Here is a 22,667-nt window from a genome sequence, read left to right as displayed (position 1 = left end):
AGATGTCCAGAGAAGAAAAATTATAAAGGTGGCGACAAGTACAAAAGTAGAAGAGATGAAGACAACAAATATTAAAAAGACAAAGGTAAGATGTCTTGCTACATTGTTGAAGAGGAAAAAAAAGATGGATCTGACGATCATGATGATGAAGTGGTGTATGTTGCAATGAAGGATGAATCTAATGACGATGAGGCAACTGCTAGTACAGTGTCTTGTGTGAACAAGAATGACAGATAGATCATTGACAGTGGGTGTTCACATCACATGACTGGAGATAAAGTTAAGTTCATTACCTGGAATTATTATGATGGCAATAGTGTAAAATTTGGTAATGATGCACAATGTCTGATAAAATGAAAAGGTTCTATCAAGCTCATAGAAAAAGATTTTATGTGACAATGCTTACTATGTTGAAGGACTTAACTATAATTTGTTGAGTATGTCACAACTAAATAATTTAGGATGTAAGGTTGAGTTTGAAAACAAGATTGCTAAGATATATGATACTGGTGGAAAATTGATTAGAAAAGGTGATCAAACTAGAGGTAATCTATACTACCTTGATATAGAGGATACTACTTGCTTAATTGTAGAATTTGATTATGTGTGGCTATGGCAAAAGAGGTTATGTCATGTTAATTTTGATAAGTTGGTTAGTATTAGTAATATGAAAAGAGTCAAAGGTTTGCCTAAGTTGAAGAAGCCTGACAATGTAATTTGCAAACAATGTCAGGCAAAATGACAAAGTCAAGTTTAAAGAGTAAGACTTATACCTCTAAAGGAATATTAGAGATTGTTCATACTGACTTGTGTGGACCAATTTAAGTGCAAAGATACAAAGGGTATAAGTACATTATGTTGCTTGTTGATGATTATTCTAGAATGATGGCTGTTATGTTTTTGAAATAGAAATCTGATGCTTTCCAAATATTTAAGTGGTACTTAGCAAGAGTTGAAAAAGAAATAGGTGAAAGCCTAAAATGTTTGAGATTTGATAGAGGAGGATAATTTACATCAAATGAGTTTGAGATGTTTTGTAATGACAGAGGAATCAAAAGAAAAACATCTACTCTTAGAACCCTTCCACAAAATAGAATTGTTGAAAGGAGGAACATATCTATAATGGATTGTGCTAGGACACTCATGATGGAGAAAAATATTGCTTTGAAATACTGGAGAGTAGGAGTAAGTATATTTTTCTATACCTTGAACTGTGTACAAGTCAAGAAAGGTACTCATTCCACACCTTTTGAACTATGGTATGGATACTCACCCAATGTAAAATATTTTAAGGTATTTGGAAGCAAGTGTTATATTCTCAAAGATTTGAAGAATGGTAAACTAGATGAAAAAATTGAAGAAGCTATATTTCTTAGTTATTCCATAAGAAGTAAAGCTTATAAGTGTTTAAATACTAACACTAACAAAGTTGTGGAAAGTGAAAATGTGAAATTTGATGAATATAAAGGAGTATATGAGGCTGAACCTATGAACTAGAAGAATACAAATCATTTGTATACTTTTATGAAGGTATGCCTATTGATGAAGATGCTGTAAATCAAGTTGCAACCCAACAACAAGTTTCAGTCACTACTGAGTCACATACTATGAATGTCGAGTTTGATTCAGGAACTCAGCTACATTCAGGTAATGAGTTATAGAATGAAGTGGAGGCACATTCTGATTCTAAAATTAGTGTACATGAAAGAGATGTTGAACTACCTGATAGAGAGGTACATAGTGATATTCAAAAGTTAAGAGACAAAATGTAGAAGTCAGAGCTAAACAAATATTTTCTAAGTATGCCAAGAGAGACATCACCTTGCTACACAAATCATTGGAGATAAATATGCTAGACCAATAACAAGGAAGAAGTTGAGAAATGATACATGTTTTTTGAGCATGCAAGAACCCAAAATAGTGAAAGATGCCTTAGAAGATGTGGGCTGGAGTAAAGCCATGGAAGAAGAGATTGAACAAATTGAGAAAAATAAGACATGGACTCTAGTTCCTAGACCAAAAGACAAAAATGTGATTGGTACCAAGTGGGTATACTGAAACAAGTTAGATGAAAATGGCGAAGTCACAAGCAACAAGACAAGATTAGTTTGTAAAGGATATGCACAAGAAGAAAGTATTGACTATGGAGAAACTTTTTCCCCTATTGCAAGATTGGAAGGAGTAAGCAATCTGCTTGCTTACTCTACATACAAAGGTTTTAAAGTTTATCAAATGGATGTTAAGTCTACATTTCTAAATGGTATATTAGAGGAAGAGTTTTATATAAAAAAATTGGAAGGATTTGTTGATGCTGACAATAAAAACATGGTATGTAGACTACATAAAGCTTTATATGGTTTGAGCAAGAACCTGGAGCATGGTATGAAAGGCTTCATAACTATCTTGTGAAGATTGGATTTGAAAGGAATGATGATAACAACAATCTATACTTGAAGACAGAGAAAGACAAAGGTATTTTGTTATCTAAATTTTTTGTTGATGATATCATATTTGGAGGTCAAGATATTTTATGTAATGCTTTTGCAAATGAAATGAAGAAAGAATTTGAGATGTCTATGTTTGGAGAGATCAAGTTCTTTGTGGGTTTGCAAGTACATCAAATGAAATATGGTATATGCATCACTTAGTCAAAGTATGTTAAGGAGATATTGAAAACTTTTGGATTAGAGGATTTAAAGACAATAAGTACACCTATGGTGACAGGACATAAATTGTCAAAGAATGATGATTCAACTGAGGTGAATCAAACATTATACAAGTCTATGATTAGAAAATTACAATATGTAGTACACAACATACTTGATATTGCATTATTTGTAGAGATAGTTGCAAGATTCTCTACTAATCCCAGGGAGAATCCTTTGATGGTTCTTAAGAGAATAATGAGACATCTGAAAGGAACAGAAGACTATGCTCTATACTACAAGAAAAATGAGAAATTTGAATTAAGAGCCTACACTGATGCTAATTGGGCTAGAAATATTGATGATAGAAAGAGCACTAGTAGAGGAGCATTTTTCTTAGGCAAAAGACTAGTTACATGGACTAGCAAGAAACAAAACTACATCTCTCAATCTGCTGCTAAAGTTGAATATGTTGTTGCTACAGTAAATTGTACAAATATTGTATGGATCAAACAACTACTCAAAGGTATGAAGGAGGAGATCACTGAACCTGTGATACTTTATTGTGATAAACCAAGTGCTATAAATATATCAAAGAATTATGTAATGCATACAATGACTAAGCACATTGCGATCAAGTATCATTACTTCAGAGAATTAGTTAAAGGTAAAGAGGTGAAGATGGAATATGTTAACACAAAAGAGCAAATAGCTGATATCTTCACAAAACAATTACCTAAGGATGCTCATGAGTATCTAAGACATAAACTAGAGGTGATACCACTATCAAAGGCTATCTAAGAAGCATGAGGAGTGCCCTGTATCAAACAAGTTGATTGATATATGTTACACATTGATGCAGTGGATCTTACTTTAAGAGCTGCCTAAAGTAATCAAAGAGCTAGAGCTACAAATCAGTCATAAGCAAGGTGACTAAGGGAGAAAACTAAAAAATTTCATATCTACATATGAAGATGGCAAGTCTTTGGCATTTTTGTGAAAGAGGTAGATGAAAGCTGAGGGAGATAAGGGAGAAATCCTGATCTGCCTAATCCTGCTAAGGGAGAAATCCTAATTGTAGAGGGAGATAGTGCACCTACTGATTACATCTACTTAGTAAAAGGGAGATAATGTTGAGGTAATCAATAGGGATTCATAAGGATGAGTTAATTTGTTTTTTGATCAGAATAGAATTTTGTAACCTATTTAGGAGATGGAAGCTGTTGATAGAGGGAGAGATTTTAATACAAAGAATTATTTTCTTTTTGGTATTCTATTGGTTATACCGATTAAGTTTGGTAAGCTTGGTTTTCCATCAATGCCAAAGAGGTATATTGTTGAAAACAAATTGATAAAAGTATGAATATGTGTTCAATCATTTTTTTGTTACTGATATCAAACTTGCTACTTGCTAGTAAGACAATTGCTTATATGATTTAAGCACTATCATTTATTTGATTGATAAAGAGGATTTGATCAAATGAGGTAACAATAGAACCTAAAGGAAAGGTTGAGTTATGATATGGAAAAGGAGTACAAAGATTAATTAAGATAGTGATATTATAGTGCACTAATAATCTACTTAAGGTTGCAAAGGTTGGTTACATTGATTAAGTTTAGAAGAACAAGTTAAACAAAGTTGTCTACCAAGCTTAACAATCTACACAGTAGGTGCCAAGAAAAGTTAGTACAAGCCAAGTAGAAAATCTTTTGGAGCCAAGCAAAGTCAATTTTAGTTTAAGCCAAGTGAAAAAGTGTAAGCCGAGTAAAGTTTAGTTTGTGCCGAGTGATTTGATAGAGGATGTCGAGCAACACAGTATGTGCCGAGCATCAGAAGCCAATTAATGTTGAGTGTTAGCATTATGAGAAAGATTGAGAATTCAATGAATCTAAGCCAACAAGTTTGACTTCTTCAATTTTTTGAACTGTGTGGAAGATAAGGTTGATGAGCTGGTGGCACAAATTTCATGATGAACCTTTTTTAGGTGAATTCAAAGAGGATTTAAGGAGAAGTTTCTATAAAGGAATGAAATGAAATGAGGGGTAGATTCATTGAATCCTACTTAATCTAACCTAACCCTAAAATGGATGATGGAGGATGAACGACAAAAGATCTTAATTCTCTATTTATAGAGATGGTTGGTTAGAAGCAAAGGTTGTCATGTGAGAGAACCTAAGGAAGATAAGGAGTCTAGGGTATTGCTTCATTTAGTGACCTAAGAGAAGAGTCTGCATTGGTAAGCAAAGCAAAAAGGCTTAAGAGTATGGATACTTGAATGGTGAACAAACTATCAGAGTCGAAGTGTGTGAAATCCAAGTAGAATGGAGGACTAAAACAAAGATCTATAATCTGCAAGTGTGTTGTACGTTGTTATCAGATCAAGCCTTGTTGTTACTTTCTAATCATTGTATCAGTCTACGATAAATCCTTTGGATTAAGGTTGACCTAACAGTCATTTGTAAATCCTTTAATTGGGTGACATTCCAAGTAAATTATCTAAAGTACTCTAACAAGGCTCACTCCTAACAGGGCGATTGAAATTCTTTAACTAGGTCACATTTAACAGTGTGCATTGTAACCATTAATAGGGTTGGCCTTTCATAGGGCATCACTTCGGAAGAGTGAAAATGAGTAGCATGTTACTAGTGGTTTTTCCCAAATTGGGTTTCCATGTTAAATCATTTTGTCAAATGTGTTATTGAATGTATTATGTTTCATGTTTACATTTCTACAAAGTTGATTTGACAGTAACCTACAATTTTAAGTGATTGCATAATCTAATGGATACATGCATGATGCAAATGTTTTATGGATATGGGTTCAATAAGTTGTGAAAAGTTTTAATTGTACACCTGGACCTTGGATAACTAATTCACCCCCCTCTTAGTTATCCTAAAGAATCCCAACACCTTTCTTTTCAAATCCTCTTCATCAATCAATCAAATGATAACATTTAGACCAAAGTTAACAACTGTCTTACCAGAAAGTAGTAGGTTTGACATCAGTGACAAAATAATGATTGATCCATGATAGGTTTCTACAATCTCTTTCATTTCTATACTACAACAATATTCTTTTTCAATAATCTCCCTCTTTGGCATTGATGGCAAACCAATACCAATAATAATACTAAAAAGAAACTTAATACCTTGTATTCAAATATCTCCCTCTATCAATATCTATCTTTCTTCTATATAGGCTACAGGCTCTCTTGTTCTTTAGATATTTGGTGTAGACTCTTCCTCTTTAACTCTTTCTCCCCATTTTTGATCTTCTCTCTTTTCTGGTATTAATCTCCCTCTTTGTTGGTAATGCTATATTTCTCCCTCTTTGACAACATAGTCTTGTATCCTCCATAGATCTTCTGTAGGGCATCCCATGTTCCTTTAGAAGTAGTACATGCTTTGATGTCTTCAAAATCTGAATAACTTAGGGTAGATGCAATCTCCAAAATTTCTTGATTGTGTTCTTTCTTCTATTTCAATTATTTAGGACTTGGGGCTCCAACTACTTCAACATGTTCAGTGGTGATAGTTGACTATGCATAATCTCCAATTCCTCCTAGATGCAACTTCATCAAAATTTGCCATGCAGGAAAATTTTCCTTGTTTAATTTGGGCACCTCCTTTCTGTACATCTTGATCCTTAGCTTCAAGTACATTCAAAATTTTTCCTTCACAAGCACCAAGTGCTCTGATACTAATTATTAAAATAATTTAGAATAACTGAGAGGGAGGTGAATTAGTTATCCAAGGTCCAAATGTAAAAATAAAACTTTTCAGTATTTAACAAATACATGTGCATGTATTGATTAGATCATCCAATATCTCAAACCTTAGTATATTACTATCCTAGGTCAAATGAACTTTGCAGAAATGTAAACATGAAATAGCACAAATTCAATCACACAATTTGACACAAGGATTTAACGTGGAAACCCAATTTGGGAAAAACCACTAGTAACATGCTACCAATTTTCACTCTTCTGAAGTGAGCCCTGTGAGGAGCCAAACCTGTTAAAGGTTACAGTACACATTTTTAAATGTGACCTTGATTAAATGATTTCAATCACCCTATTAAAAGTTAGCCTTGTTAGATGACTTTATAATATTCCATTAGAATGACACCTGGTTAAAGGATTTACTTATGACTATTAGGTCAACCTTAATCCAAAGGATTTATCCAGACTAATACAATTGCTAAAAAGTAACAATAGGACTTGATTTGATAACAAAACAACTCACTTGCATATTATATATCTCTCATTCAACTCTCCATTCTGCTTGGCATTCATTCCCCTTCATCTCTAATTTCTTGTCCATCCTTCAAGCCTTCACCTCCTTAAGCCTTCATGCTTAGTATGCCAACTGCATGTTCATTTCTTCAGCCATTATATGAAGCAACACCTCCAAACTCCTTCTCTATTTCACTCACACATTTCACACTTTGCTTCTGGCCCTGTATCTCCTTATATAGAGAATTTTGATATTTTTCCACTTCATCACAATTGTCCATCTTAGGGTTAGGTTAGATTCATCGAATCCTCCCTCTTTTCCATTTTTTTCTTTCTAGAAACTTCTCTTATAATCCTCTTCAATTTTGTCTTCAAACAATTTATCTTGAATTTTATGCCACCAACACATCATACTTATCTTCATTATGCTTCACATAATTCAAGAAATCAACTTTGTTGGCTCAGATTTGTCAAATATTTGATCAAACTCTTTATACTATCACTTGGCAATAACATGTCGTTTACTTGGCAACAACTATTTTCTGATGCGTGGTTAACAGTAGGTTGCTCGACATACATAGTCTTTTCTCAGTCAATAGTGCCATTCTCTGATGCTGAACACATATTAAGTTTTACTAGTGCTCAACATATACTAAAAATTTTCACTCAACACATATTGAATTTCACTTTGCTTGGTCACAACTAACTTTTTGCTTAACCTGAACTAAATAGCTCAGCTTCCACTATTTTCTCAGTCAAGCTTGGCAAACAAATTTCTTTTTTCTTATTCTTCTTCTTGGATTTGCTCAAGTATCCTTTCATTATAGCCTTAAGTAGATAAACAATACACTATATCATCAAAGTCTTACTTGATCTTAGTGCTCCTTTTATACACCATATAACTCAACCTTTCTCTAGGTACTCTTGTTAACCTTTCTTTTCAAATCCTCTTCATCAATCAATCAAATGATAGCATTTAGACCGAAGTTAGCAATTATCTTACCAAAAAGTAGTAGGTCTGACATTAGTGAAAAAATAATGATTGTTCCATGATAGGTTTCTACAATCTCCTTTATTTCTATACTTCAACAATCTTCTTTTTCAATATGGAGACTAAAGGCTTCTTTGATAGAATGAATATTTACTCTTAACAGGGTATCTCCATTTATATCTTTGATTTCATGTGATACTAGGTCATACTTATCCACTAACTCCAAAAGTAGGTCAATATCGAGGAAAACTTGCCTAGATCATACTACCATACATTGCTAAGTGGGCTCCCTACATTGGTTTGGCCATACCATCATTTAAAGATTTATGTACCTTTGGTGGGCACGTTCGTATCACACACATTTCCATATTCATGTTTTAAACTCAATTGTACTTTATTTTTCAACTCCTTCAACCCTTCAATGGCTTCTTTGTCCTCCTTTGGCATAGCAAACTATTCAATGAAATCATCTTAAAGCATTCTATCCTCGTAACTAAATTTCCCATAGTACTTTTTTGGAGGCATTTTTCTTAGAATAGGGGATTCACACAACTTGGGTTTTTCTAGGGCTCAAAGATACAAACTAGGGCCTACTCATAGCAAATGCAAATCTTAAGTGATACAGTTCTCAAATTTAGAGCACAGGGGATAATGCAACACTTCTATAAATTTGCAATTTCTAGAGCACTTAAATTTTGACTTCAAAAAACCCTTGAGCTCAACAATTTTGCTTATTCAAATTTCGTATATGGATGTGGGCAATCAAAATTAGGTGACAACCTTTAAAAATTGTATTATCAGCATTAAAACCTCAAATTCATGCAAAATAACTATCATTTTTCCACCCTAAAGAAAACTTCCTTTCTTGGCTTTTTACATGGTGTGAAGATCAACTATTGATCATGCTCTTATTTTGCATCGAACAACTAAGAATCCTTTTGACTCTCATTGACCATCCTACTCAGCCTTTGGGACCCATCATCAACGAATGAGGAGTCAAAAAAGTGACTACAAAAGCCTATTTGAAAATTCAACACCTTCTAAGTAGGAAGGACATGTGGATGCATCATGTTGTATTGCCATACAACTACATTGCCTTTTGATAATATACAGAGCATTGATTCACCATTCTCTTCTAAAACACATGGATGCCTAATCCTCACCAAGCAATTAAGTCCCTACCATTGATTTATTGCTCGTGCATTATATCTCCTTTGAGTGGTAATACATTTTCCTTGGTGTGAGTTGAACATGTAGAAGCATCACACTTCATCGCTATGGGAGACCCAATCTTCAATGAAATAACATAGACTATTAGATTATCCCCTTTGGAAAAGAGAGTGTGAGTACTTCATGACCAAGCTTGCTAACATAGTCCATGCAATCCAATCATCTATCAGGTCCCCACTAACTCCTCAGGTCCCACTAGAAATCTTACTTAGAGGATGAGACATGTGTCATAATCTCACTTATTCACTATAACCCTTGTCATATTTTAAGAAGCCACAACATCACTAACTCATAAGGAAATGGACCCATCGTAATATAAAAATAAAAAACTATCACCAAATCCATATGGCAACATCTTATTTTCTCCATCGTACAACTCATACATCTACTTCACTCTCACTAGCTGACACAATCACATGTGAACCAATTAGAGAGTAGCCAATCCTTGTTGGAGATGGTCCTATTGAAGACTTTAGACTTGAAGTTGACTCTAGGGTCAACATATTGATTCATAATTATATTAGTAGCCAAAGATAGTGAGTTAATGTGAGCTGTTGATCTATATCTTTATAGTTTCTAACACTTGGGCTACTGGTTGGATGTGTGTCACCATTGCATTATAGTACCATCTGGGGAAGGACACTTAATGCAACAGTAATGGATGTTGATTTATCAACAACACCTAGCTCAAAAGGAGAGGTACCCAACCCTGTTATCTCCATGTGACATGATCGTGCATCTTTGGTAATATAGAGGTCAAGTTCAGTGCAGATACATGTGTCATTGATTTAGAAATCCACCATTTTCACATGCTTAAAATGGAAAAGCGCCAAAGATCATTAAAATCAAAGTTTTAACATTTGATTAGAAAAAAATTATGGGTGACAAAATTATTAATTCCTAGGACATGATTAATAGGACCCCCTTTCAATGTAGGAACAACTGTTAGTTGAGTGAATTAAGTCATAGGCTTATTAGAAGAAGAGGGTTGTAGGGTCAGAACTTAAAATGATAACACCTGTATCATCTTAAAATGGAAGCAATTCCATGTTAAGAGCATTCAGCCCTCTGAGTAAGTGGTCTGGGGTCATGTCAAGCATCTTGATTAGTCTTTGCATGGATCTGGCTATTTCCCCCCTATTATGCTTTTCTCCCCCTATTTGTAGCCCCTTTTCCTCTTTCTTTCTCCATTTTTCTAGCATTCTAGACTGAGATCTTGAGATATGTGACCTTAGGGTCAAGGTCAACTTTGACCCTGACCTAGGTCAAGGATTACCTTGACCCTAACCTAGGTCAGAGTCAACCTAGACCATGACCCAAGGTACAAATTTCAAGGTTCCATGATTTCCAAATGTCAGGTTTCAAAAAAAATTATTTTCTCGCTTTCGAGTTGACTGTTTTGATCTCCAAAATGGTAAAATAGTAAATTACATTTAATCTAGGTCCATTTCTAGGGGTTAAGGTTAAATGGGATTTAATTCCCCAATGTCGCCCTCTCTAGAAGTTTATGTCCTAGATCACTATATAAGGAAGCCTCCTCCTCTCATTTTCTCTAAGAAGAATGCACATTATGATATCAGACAATCCATTATCTCCACGATCAATAAAGCATTACATCAAGAATTTTCAAGGAAGTATCCAAGCCAATGTCTCTATTCAAGTTCTCTATTGAAGATCAAGGATTCAAGCATTAAAGCCTTTGAAGGGATTTGGTTCAAGCATTCATGATTCATCATTCAAAACCTTAGATCTAGCCATCATGGTGGTGTGATCTTCCTTCAAGATCCTTTGTTCATCTTCAAGATCTATTCATTATTCTCTCAAGGTGGATTCCAAGCATACAATCATGGAGGTTTTGATTTACATTTTCTAATATTATGTTCAAGCTTTCATATCAACATACTTGTTTAAATTTGAAATATAATTACGTATCTATCAAATATCATAACTTCATTGTTAGATTTACTTCTATTAGCATTCTTTATTTGAATTCCATTATTAAGGTTGATTCCAAACTAGGGTTTGACCAATGCAAATCCCTCATCCAAACAAAAACCCTTTTTCTTGTAGCTACAGGTGTAGGACAACAAATATCTATACAGATCTGGATACCCTTTTTCACAAACTTTTGAGATTCGCGAACAAAATTTCTGTTAGAGCAGTGCAGGTCAAGGTCAACTTTTTGGGGTAAGATTGTGCCTCGCTATCTAGGTCAAGGCCGACCTACTCTCAAAAATACAAAAGTTTTATGGGTTTCCTTTGTCTTGACATTTCCAGTCTAGAGCAGGTTGAGGAACTCACTGAAACTGTACATTGGCATTAGAAAATAGGTATTTCCAGAATAATTCCATCATGTGGTATGTATCTTATCTTATCTAATTTCGAGAATTTTTAGATTTACATTGCTTATTCAATTCCAACTCAAAATACAAATGAATAGTGGGAAATTTTAGATGCATTGTTAAAACTCCATTTTTATCCTATTCATTTTGGTGAACCTGACAAGCTTACCCCCTCTCTTTTGCAGAATTAAATGCCCAATTGTGTTTTTGGTGTTAGATTTCCCTTCATATTATCTTGTGTGTTCACCTTCATCTATTCATTTTGGTGAACCCGATAAGCTTACCCCCTCTCTTTTTTGGAATTAGATGCCCTATTGTGTTTTTGGTGTTAGATTTCCCTTCATATTATCTTGTGTGTTCACCTTCACTATTCATTTTGGTGAACCCGTTTATGACAACTCTTTCTTTTTGGTGTTATATTTTCATCTTGTGTTAGATATTACATGTTTATACAAATAGATTTATTTTATACTCTTGCATTTATATTTCAAAATTATAAAAAAATTGCAAAATTTCTTTAAAAATACAAAAATATTTACATCTTCCATGCTTGTAGAGTTACTTTGCGTTCAACATGCATGATTCTTGTTTTGAATACTTTGATGAAGATTTTATTGTACAAGATGATAGATACCTTAATGAGGTACATGGAAGTGAGGATGAAAATTGTTTGAATGAGATCTCCATTGATCTGATTCCTATTTCATCTTCTTTTACAACCTCTTCAATTGATCTTTACCACAAGGTGTCTGCATGGTTACCTTCATGTTCCATTATTTACAATATTGATGCACCTAGGATGTTATATCCTCAAAATTATATTCAAGCTATAGAGGCCTCTAAGAAAGTCCTTTGTGATAGTGATCAAGGTGTTAATCTCCTATGTGGTATCAAACCTTTAATTCAAGAAATTCAAGATTTGGGATTCACTCCTCCTGTCACTAGTGTGGAACCTTCTTCCATTCCTTTACCTATTATTCCTACCTAAACTCCTCCTACAGTGGTTACATCCCTTTCATCTTTTCCTATGAGTATTCCACCAGTGTCTTTACCTACCTCACAACTTGCTTACCATAGTATTCCTTATACCTATTCCAACCCTCTTCCAACTATGGTTCCAAGTGTTCCTCTAGTTGTGTCTTCCATTCTCACTGCTTCCTAAACTCTTCCTAATTGTATCCTTCCTAATCTAGTTCCTAATTTGATTCCTAATATTCATATTCCCAATTCTCCATCTACTATTCCTAGTTCTTCCCACACTTATGATGAGGCTCAAACTATGGTTTATGATTTAGATGTGGAAGAATTCTTTAAATTACCTTCCCCTTCTTATCCGATCCATAATGACATTTAAGGGAAGAGAAAAGAAACTTCCCCTTTGAGATTTCTTCATAATTTCACCCCACATTCTTCTACAAAATAGATCTGTTCTCCTCTTCTCTCTTCACTAAGGGGCAAGAGGTATTTCTTTTAGTTCTCTTAGATCCATTATGTTTTTTTTTGAGCTTAATTGGTTATCCTTTCTATATTTTCTACCTATGGTGTTGTATTATGTTAATAATCATCCATAGTTTTCTTTTATTATTCTAGATATCTTTTCTAAAAACATCTATTATGCAAAGGTATACCTTGTATTCATTCATGGGGGGCAAGGTTCTTCCTTATTTCTCTTTTTCTAGGTAATTAATGTCCTTAACTTAGTGATACTTATTTATATTGCAATATTATGTCATCATACTGACAGATGTTTTGTCTATGGATAAACTTTTTATATGAGAGGTTGTTATCCTAGATCATCACCTCTTCTCTATGTTGTAAATTATGTTTTTTATAAACTCTTACCATTTCTTTGGTGTTAGAGATGTTTTATTCATTCCAAATATTCCTCAACCTCTTCTTTATAGGGGCTTGATGATTGAATCTTTGTTCCCATTTGGTTTATCTTAGAAAGATGATATTTTATCTAAAAGCACTCCTCTATGGTGGGGGTCTTGTTGATAAGATCTCTTTCTTTGAGGATGAATTTTCCATGAGTGACATATACTTTTCATAATTATCTATACTCTTGGATGTAGGATCAATATCCCTCGCTAAGAATATGGTATACATTGTTGTTAATCAGGATATCTCCTTGCATTGTGAAGTAGGTATCCTCTTCCTCTTCCTTATCTTGTCTAGCAGACAACCATGATAAGGAGGGGGGCATTCATAGGGTCTCCCTTGTATATATTTTTTCAAACTACATGCTAAATCCTTAGAAGGTAATGCACATAAGTTGCTAAATCCTAAAGAGACATGCATTTTTCAAATTTTCAATATGCAAAATCCTCTGAAGGTAACACACATAAGTTGCTAAATCCTGAAGAGACACACATTTTAATTTTTTTTTAACATGCTAAATCTTGGAAGGTAATGCACATAAGTTGCTAAATCTTGAAGAGACACACATTTTCAGTATGCTAAACCTTCTGAATGTAACACACATAAGTTGCTAAATCTCGAGGAGACATGCATTTCATATTCATAGTGATATAAGAAGGTAGATCTATGTGTATTCTAGAAGCCATCAGAAGACACATTACAATTGCAAGCACATTTTATGGGTGAAATATTAGGTTTGGCTACCTGTTTGGCTCTCCCTCTTTTGGTGATTCATGGTAAGGTGGGCATCTTACTGGGCGAGGTAATCACTTCTTCTTTTCTCTCTTTTCACTTTCAGTCTAGTAGAATTGGATCATGAAGCTATGCTATTTATAGTGTTTCTCTTGTCTTTCTTATGTAATCATTTATGCTTTTATGATAGCTTTCCAAATATGATATTAGTATGAGAAATATTTCTTAGCAAGATTTCTTGTGCTAGCTGATTTGAGTTTGTTTTGTACTAACCCTTCTTTTGTATTGTTTCAGTTATCTTTTTGTTTTTACACCCTTGTGCGTGTATGTTGAGTTAGAATCCTTAGCCTGGGGGCTTGTCTCCTTAGCTAAGTGTTATTTTATATCATTTAAAATCCACTTGGATCTCTTCTTTCTTCTCCTTTACCAAGAGTTTTCATTGAATCCATACTCTTGCTAAAGTGGGGCCTTAATGTATCGTCTTAAAATTGAAGCACTTCCATGTTAAGAGCATTTAGCCCTTCGATTAAGTGGTTTAGGGTCATGTCAAGCACCTTGATTAGGTCTTTGCATGGATCTAGCTATTTCCCCCTATTATGCTTTTCTTCCCTCATTTCCAGCCCCTTTTCCACTTTCTTTTTGTATTTTTCTAGCATTCTGGACTGCTATCCTGAGATGTGTTAGCTCAGGGTCAAGGTCAACCTTTTAGGTCAAGGAAAACCTCAACCTTGACCTAGGTCAAGGATGACCTCAACCTTGACCTAGGTTAGAGTCAACCTTGACCCTGACCCAAGGTCCAAATTTCAAGGTTCCATGATTTCCAGATGTTGGGTTTCGGAAACAATTATTTTCCCACTTCTTGTTAAGCTTTTTTGGTCTTTGAAATGGTAAACTCTTAAATTTCATTTAATCTAGGTCCATTTCTAGGGGTTAAGGTTAATTGGGATTTAATTATCCAATATCAACCTCTCAAGAAGTTTGTGCCCTATATCACTATATAAGGAAGTCTCATCCTCTCATTTTCTCTAAGAAGAATGCACATTATGATATCGAGAAATCCATTATCTCCACGATCAAGCGAGCATTCCATCAAGAATTTTCAAGGAAGCATTTAAGGCATTGTCTCTATTCTAGTTCTCTATTGAACATCAAGGATTCAAGCATTTAAAGGGATTTGGTTCAGGCATTCAAGATTCATCATTGAAAACCCTAGATCTAACCATCATGGTGGTGTGAACTTCATTCAAGATCCTTTGTTCATCTTCAATATCTATTCATTCTTCTATCAAGGTGGATTCCAAGCATACAATCATGGAGGTTTTTATTTATATTTGCTAATGTTTTGTTCAAGCTTTCATATCAACATAGTTGTTTACATTTGAAATATAATTGTATATCTATCAAATATCATAGCTTCATTATTAGATTTACTTCTACTACTTGCTAGCATTCTTTATTTCAATTCCATTATTAAGGTTGATTTCAAACTAGGGTTTGACCAAGGCAAAACCCTCATCCAAAAAAAAAAAAACCCCTTTTCTTGTAGCTACAGGTGTGGGACAATGAATATCTATGCAAATTTGGATACCCTTTTCAGCAAACTTTCAAGATCCGTGAACATCATTTCTGTCGGAGTAGTGCAAGTCAAGGTCAACTTTTTGGGGTAAGATTGTGTCCTGCTATCTAGGTTAAGGTTGACCTACTCTCAAACAAACAAATTTTTTCTGGGTTTTCTCTGTCTCAATATTTCTAGTCTGGAGTAGGTTGTAAAATTCCCTAAAACTGTACACATGCATCATAAAATAGGTATTTCTAGATTAATTCCATCATGAGGTATGTATCTTATCTTATTTAATTTCAAGCATTTCTAGATTTATATTACTTATTCAATTTCAACTCAAAATACAAATGAATAGTGGGAAATTTTAGATGCATTGTTAAAGCTCCATTTTAATCCTATTCAACACCTAGGAGTTAAAATAGAAAATAATGATGAAGACACCCCTCCTAAGTGAAGAAAAAGTAATGAAGAAATAGAAAGACTTAGGGATTTTTCAGCTTTGCCTAGGGTTTCCACCTAAAACACTTTTTAACTAGGGTTTCTAGCAGCCAAATACATTAAAATATAAACATAAAAAATATTATGGTATAAAAACAATGATATTTTGGAAATACACACCAACAAAGCCCTAGTCAGACATCCCTATGTGGATAACTTGTAATACGTAGAAAATTTACTTGAACCAGTATTGGGAAGTGGATCAAGCCCTTTAATTTGGTGTTTTGGAGTCATTGGGGTGCAAGGACACTAATTCAATTGACAAAAATTTCTTTCCAATCCATTCAAAAATAGTTTTAGTATAAACCCTCTCAAATAGGCCTAATTGCCCCATTATGGCTTATTCGGGGTTTCCCTACCAAACTTTCAAGTTCACAATTGAAACCTTGGAGTCTTGTAGAAATCTAAAAAGGGTCTTTGAAAATTCTATTTATTTGGGGAGTTTTTCTTGATTTCTAAAAGTTAAGCCTTGATTACCCATTAGATTGATCTAATTCAATTAGGTTTGCGAAACTAAGCCAAGTTGAGAAAATCAAGCAATAAAACTTGGGTTATTATTTTGACAGTTAGATTCGGGTAATTTAACATTATCAATGAAATTTTGGTCTACTTCCATCCTTGTATAAGTCATTTGACACCATTTTGTTGTTTAGTGGAAGTATAAGAATATGTTTGGTATAAGAGGAAATTTGATGGATCTTGGCACACAATACTCTTAGCATTTTGTCACAAAAAGAAAGGATTTGCATAAATTATGGATTTTGGCTTGAAACTACCTTTATCTGTTGCACTCTGCATCAAAGTGGTACTAGAGAAACAAGTTTGATTAGGAACTGCAAGGTACATGTCAAAAGGGTAAATTTTTGAGGAAATAGAAGTTGATGCTTCAAAATATTGCCTCATAAGGGAATTTATATTAAAGTTTCTAGGAAGTTAAAATAAATAAAGGAACTCAATAGGAAATAGGTTGAAGAAGTCACCAAGTTGAGGTAAGAAAGACTAGGATGATCTAGTATAAATAATTTTTCATTGGTTTGTTGAGGGGAGGAGAAGAAGACACCCCTGAGTAGGAAGAGGAGTTTCCTATAGGACAAAGACACCTACTATAAGCCCTTAAATATATTGGAAGAAAAGAATTAGAAATTAGAGTAGAAATACTATATTTAATGGATCATGGACTGCAGATGCAATCATATAATAGATACAGGCCCTAAATAGTTACTTTTCCTGTGAATAATCCCTTACCAATTAAAAGGTGAAGATTTCCAAATCTAAGTTAAGATGACCAATATAACTTGGTGGAATGTTGTAAAAGATGAGAGGATAAGGAGAGGAGATGAACCAATGTCCACACAAAACTTGATGCTTAACAAAACCAAGGAAACATTCATCCCTAAAGATTATGAGATTTAATTGCACAAAAAGAGGCAAAATTTCAGACAAAAGAACATGGATGTCAACACATACAAAGAGGAGCTCCACAAACTTAGTTTGAGGACTAACCATAGAAAAAAATAAAAAGATAAGGTTTTTAGGATCTTGAATGGGCTCAAGTATATAACCCAATATGAGATTCTACTGCTAGGCCCAGATACGGTGCATAAATATTTCCAAATGACACTAAGGGTAGAAGAGAAACTTAGAAGAAGAAAGACCAAAATAATAGGGGTAGAGGAAACATGAATTTCAAGACAGGAGGAGAGCAAGGTGGAAGAGGTTAATCTCAAAAACCTAAGTGAAACCAAAACCATTTTGAGCAAGGAGAATCTAGTTTCAAAATAATTTCAGAGTTAGAAGACCATTTGGTAGAGGAATAATAGGAGGAATGAATGATGGATGAATCAAATGTCTCTATTTAAATTAGTATGTACACTAAACCAACAGATGCCCTTATAGGTATACATAAAAAAACTAAGGAGATAGGAGGACACAACTTGTGGATGACACTCAAAGTGTCACTTCACCCTATAATAGGGATCTTGACCCTGAGGAAGGAGCATGCTTAATAATGAGGGAAACACTCTTGAAGGTTTGTGACACCCCAAATCCACCCCAAAGGAAGAATTTGTTTAGGACAAAATGCAAATGTCCAACTATTAACCAATTTTCATTGAATAATTCCCACTCGTCACTATACACCACACCAACATGTCATCCCTATTACTTATATTGATTGGGTGCTTACTAAGAGTCTCATTCCATGGATCACATACATGTTTACTAAGGCCCACCTAATCCAAGGATTTCTAGCATCATTCAACACCTCCCACTCCCTCTCTATGTTCAACATAATCACATACTCTAACTCCCCATTTTTCGTATTAAAACATTTTTTACCTCTTGGATCTCTAGAAAATTATTGAGAGTTTGGTGCTCATCCCAGTAGTCATTCCATAAATTTGCCTTAGCCCCACTGCCAACTTGCCATGATAAATGATTTATGATTATAAATATGCATTTTAAGATAAAATTCCATAAAGTCAATCCCTTATAGGGATCCATGATTGTGAACAAGAAATCATGATCACACCTATCTAAATGTTTGGCTTGCAAAATTCTAACCCACAACAAATTCATTTCCTTGTAGAAAATCTAGACTATCTTTGCCCCAAGAGCAATAGTCATCATATGCCAATCCCTAAGACCAACTCAAAGCTTTTGTTTCTTTTTATAGATTACCTTACAAGCAATCATAGACTATTTCTCCACCTCTTATGACCCATTCCATTAAAATTTCCTAATCCTATTTTCTATGGTCTTAATAACTTTCTTGGGGATTCTCACACACATCATAGAGAAAACATGGCTAGTGGAAATAATCATTATAAACATAATAATCTACCCTACTAAGGAAATCCACTTACTCTTCCAAGCATCCATCTTCATAAAACAATTATCTATCATCCCCTTCCAACCACTAGGCTTTGAGGCTTCTCCAAAAAGAGGGATATCTATGTAGAAGAGTCCTTGCATACATACCCAAAATGTAGCAAATAGATCTCTAGGGTATTCAAATCACTATTAAATAAATACACCTCTAATTTCTACCAATTAATGCATTGACCGAAAGCCTAGTTGTATCTTTCTCAAGTAGCTTTAATAACCCCAACCTCCCTCTTCATGGCATCATCCAACAAGAAAGTATCATCCATAAATTGCAAATGCAGACTGGATTAAGACCCTTAGCAATCTAAATAAATTTCCATCTCCCCTCTTGTATTTTCTTCATGATCATCCTACCCAAAGCCTCTTCCATGATAATGAATAGGAGGGGGAAAGGGGATCTCCTTGCTTGATCTCTTTAGTAGACTCAAAAAAAGATTGTGGTCTTCCATTAATAGGAACTAAATATTGGAGTGGAAATAGAACTCCTAATCCACTCAATCTAGCCTAGATCAAAACTAAAAATTTTCAAAAGTCCTAATAAGAAGTCTCGACTTACAATCGTATCATCTAAAAATGGACACACTTGCATTTTAAGACCTTTTAGCTCCATTTCAATAATTCCTTTCTCAGACCATGGATTAACCTATGTTTGATGTCTCTTTTTCTCCTCTCCCCTTACATTTCATTCTTCTTCATCATCTCTCTCCTTCCCACATGATCTTCTAGGTGTTACTTTGCTACCCTTTTGACCATATCAGTTTGTTATCTTTCAGTTTCACCTGCACCTCCTTCTGAAACTTTCTAAGATTTTTCTATCCTAACCTTTGGGACCATACTAACTCGGATTATACTAGATCAACCTAGACTAGACTAGGTCAACCTAAGTCAAACTAGCCCCAGTTTGTGTGGGTTGCGGTGCTTGAGAGTCCTCAAGTTTTCCAACTAACTAATTTTACTCCCTGGTCAGCCTAAGTTTTTTTTCCCATTTGAAAGCTAGTATAACAGGAGGTTTGGGGGCTTCTTTTTTATATCTCATTCTCTAGATACCAAGAATCCACAAATCATCAAGTACTCAAGGTATTTTGGAGCTCAAGGCATCCAAGCAAGCATCTTCAAGCATTCGAGGATCTTTTGTTAAAATTTCCTCTTCAAGATCGAGATTACTATTGGCCATCAAGGGAGGAGATCTATAATAAAGCATTCCTTATCTTATTCATTGATGCACATTTACATCCATGGCTCAGTGATGTGGTTATGGTAGATCCATTGCAATTCTAGAGATATCATACATCCTTCATATTGAATTCAAGATCTACATCATGACAAATCCTTATTGATAATGGTTTTTACAAGCAAGGTGAATATTTACATTTATCATGTTTCCTTTACATTTACATTTAATTACTTAACCTATGGTTTGACCAAGGAAAGACCCATTCCCCCCCACTTACCCCCCTTCCCCCCCCCCCCCCCCCCCAAAAAAAAAAATTAAAAAGAGCAAAAAAACCACAAACCCTTATTTTTTGTGTTTATTTATAGGATATCAATCAAAGCTTATAGATCTAAAACCTACTCAGGAGCTTTCTAGAGAATTTTGAATTGTTAGCCTACATCAACTAACTCATAAGACATCATTCAAAGTTTTCCTAGTTCATCAATACCTTCTTGCTAGGAGATTTCTAGGTTTTGTTCCTTTCACCATTTCATTATGAGATCCACAATTAGATTTCTAAAAATAGTTCAGATCCACATCATTTGTAGTTAAAATACATCTTCCTCCATGCATTTCAAGGTGAGTCTTTTATATTTTATTTCCTTTCATATCTTTACCCTAGATCTATATCTTAATTATGCTAATTGTATACATTGGGGAAGGAAGAATGGGTGGAACAATGATATCTGGTTGATTACTAAGAGACCAAATCTTGTCAGATGGTCGGTCAAGGTAGTTTGCAGATGTAATTTTGAAGAGGAAATCAATGACCTCATCACACTTCTCAGCCATTTGGTAGGGATCAAGGATTAAAACACCTTCAAACCCTAGATGTACAAGTATATCTCACTCATATTATGGTAAAAAAAGAACATGTTTTGGATTGAATTGGTGAGTGATTCCATATGTGAACAATTGGTGAATGTTCTATCAATTGGTGTGTTCAACATGAGCTCCTACATGGTATACATTGCTACTGCTCTAGGTACCTTTTCTGGGTTATCAACTAAGCATGATAGATCTATAGTTCATGTGTGGGAATATTATGAACAATTTCCTTTGAAACAAAGTCAGATACAATTCAGAAGAGTTCAGGATGCCTTCTTTGGGCATTTTATGTGCTTGTTTGATAAAGAGTTCCCTAACAAATGTGTATTTGATGAGGCACGAAACAAGGTCAACGAGTATGGTTGTATATTTTTACAATTTCCTAACTTTATATGTGAGTTGGATATTTCAAATGATAACCATACACATTACCAAGGTATCCTACTACTAGAATTATACTAATGGAGTTGGCAAGACATCTTATGGAAGTTTAGGCTTATCAATCTAGTTTGAATCGGCTTGGAGTGGGAATTTTATCTTGACACCCATTAAAAATTTGAGGATATTTAATTGAAACTATTCCTAAGGCCAAAAATATGGAGTTTGAACTTTAGAGGATCACACTGAAATTTTTTATAGTTAGAAGTTGTTTTGATTGGAGGGGATTGCATGACAAGATGCAAAAGCAATTCTTACACATACATCATCTAGAAGATCTCTGGATTGATGTGTGTATTGAGGTGGAAATATGACATATGGATTATACCTGGTTAACCATGAAGCAAATTGTAGATTTCCATTTAGCACCAATTCCCCCTAGTTTTGAAGATGATGATCAAATTCTGGATCCTAAATATTTTCAGCATGATGTGGAGAATTTACCCATTCTTCCTCCTACATAGTCATGCAAATAAAATACATCCATTTGGGATAGATTTCAGTTTATTCTCACTAGTACTAATGCATGGATGAAGAGGAGGGTTCTTAAATGCATAAAGATAAAACCTTGTAAAGATTTTGATCATGTTGGTCCAATTGGTTTGAGGTTAGAGATAAAGAGTAAAGGAAAAGATGGTACATCTTTGTCTACATTTGAACCCTCTATTCAAAATTTTCCTAAGTTGTCTATCAAAGGTAGAAAAGATTCAAGACTACTTGAAGTGAAAGTGATTAGATCTCAATCAATTCAAGTTGATTCTAGTGATGATGAAGTGAGGAAATAAAAAAATAAATCCCCTCTTGCTTCATATCCTTTGGAAGTTTTTGCTATAACCTCTCTTCCAGATTCAACTCCAGTGTTAGATGAATCTCATGAGTCTCCTTTAGGCATTTCTATGGGAGAATTCTCTATTAAGCATTCATCCCTCGAGGATTATGTGACTATTATGCCAATATTTTCAGTATCATTAGTCGCTCCAACGTTAGGGGCATAAGGAGATCAATATGACTTTGAAAATGTTTTTGATACATATTCTTTATCTATTCCTTCTATCATTGTTCGATCTACAAAATTGTTGGATGTAATTTCAGCTTAGTTTGAATAATTTATGATTGAGGTCACACATAGAACACCTCCTCCTATGGCTATTCATATAGAGACACCGACTATAGTTACTACTATTGTG

Source organism: Cupressus sempervirens, chromosome 11, assembly GCF_028749045.1.
Source record: "Cupressus sempervirens isolate cs-2001-9-10 chromosome 11, ASM2874904v1, whole genome shotgun sequence".
In the NCBI taxonomy this organism is placed as follows: Eukaryota; Viridiplantae; Streptophyta; class Pinopsida; order Cupressales; family Cupressaceae; genus Cupressus; species Cupressus sempervirens.
The sequence above is the reverse complement of the archived record's forward strand: the minus strand, read 5'-3'. Positions refer to the sequence as shown.